Here is a 1,860-nt window from a genome sequence, read left to right as displayed (position 1 = left end):
AAAAAAAAAAAAAAAAAAAGATGAAGAATAAAATATTTTAAACAATGTATTTCTAAAAACACTGTAGCTTGGTGAGTAGGGTGCCGGCCACGTACACCAAAGCTGGCAGGCTCGAGCCCAGCCTGGGCCAGCTAAAACAACAATGACAATGCAACCAAAAAGTAGTTGGGCATTGTGGTGGGTGCCTGTAGTCCCAACTACAGGGGAGGCTGAGGCAAGAGAATCACTGAAGCCCAGGAGTTGGAGGTTGCTGTAAGCTGTGATGCCATGGTACTTTACCAAAAGGCGACATGGTGAGACTCTGTCTCAATTAAAAAAAAAAAAATTGAAGAGATAGCAAACATATGAAATTATCAAGCCTAAGTCTAAGATAAGTAGTGGGCTTGGTCGTTTTCACCCTAACAAAACTGAGGTTTGGTTTTCATGGTCTCATAAGGTTCAAAGGCTCATAAAATGGGAACTGAAAGGGGGAGGATGGGTGAAGAGAATGATATTGTGGGGATCATGCCTATGATTTATCCCATTAGGGTACATGTGAATTTGTCTAAAGGTCGAATATAAATGTCTTAACACAACAATTATGAGAAAGACATGATGGCTATGTTAGCCAGTTGGATGAGAGTTTTCCAAACTGTATATGGAAGCAACACACTGTATCCTATGATAGAATTAATGTACACAATTATGATCTAATAAAAAAATAAAAAAATAAAATGCTGAAGATTTCAACCTCCCCATGGGAAAACAGCCAAAACTTGTCTGTAGTTCTTGTTTTCCCCTAAATCTTGGCTTAATAAACTTCCATTGATTGAGAAAAAAAAAATGGGAACTGAAAGGGCTACAACCTCAATGTATGAGTCAATCAGAAATAGAAATACCATTCCTACCAGTACTCCTGGAGGACAAGAGAAAAGTGCTGTGGTGCTGAGCAGAGCACAGGGATAGGCAGGGGTGGTGATGGGAATACCATCTCTGAGAAGTAACAGACACAAGGTGGCCTTAGCCTGGATTTGTATCCACATCTGTATTATTTGGGTGGTCCATAAAAGCTCAATGTGTGGTCCTAGATTGGTGCCTAGCAGAGGAGAAAGCAAATGTTCCCTACAGAAACACATTTCATGCTCTAGGTCTCAAAGAATTGCCACAAATAATTTTCCAAGAAAAATAAGCAGCTAACAGTGAAGAAACCAACAAACCACTAGTTGCACAAGGAAACAAAGCACCATGATTGACATTCATCAGGGAAAAAAGCCCAGAAAGCAGAAATAGGCCCATAAAACTTCATTGTACTTATCAGACACAAAACGGAAACTATGATTATTATGTTTAAAGAAATAAAAGAAACTTGAAATTACATGCAGTGAATGAGAAAATACAAAGAATTACTAATCATATTTAAAAGAGAACTATATAAAACTTAGATACAAAAATATTATAATTAAAATTAAAACTCAATTTTAAAAAGTCTGAAAGCTGATTTGGCATGGCTAAAAAAGAGAGTGAATGCAAAAATAGGCCAGAAGAGATATTGCAGAATGCTGCATAGAAAGACAATGAGATAGAAATAGGGGTGGTAGATAAAGAGGCAAGAAGGGTAGAGTGAAATGGTTTACATTTAGTCAGAGTTTTAGAGGACAGGAGAGAGAATGGAGCAGAGATAATATTTAAAGAGATGAAGAGAACTGATGAAAGATATTGAACCATAGAAATCAAGTAAATCCCAAGCAGAAAAAGTCAAAATAAATTCCATGTAACACAAACTACAGTGCACAAAAACAAAGATAACATTTTAAAAGAAGCCTGAGAGAAAAGCCCCCCTTTAAAAGCAATGACTAGGCTCGGCGCCTATAGCTCAACTGG

This window comes from Otolemur garnettii, unplaced genomic scaffold (genome assembly GCF_000181295.1).
Source record: "Otolemur garnettii isolate 467f Iridium unplaced genomic scaffold, OtoGar3 scaffold00002, whole genome shotgun sequence".
Taxonomy (NCBI): domain Eukaryota; kingdom Metazoa; phylum Chordata; class Mammalia; order Primates; family Galagidae; genus Otolemur; species Otolemur garnettii.
The sequence above is the reverse complement of the archived record's forward strand: the minus strand, read 5'-3'. Positions refer to the sequence as shown.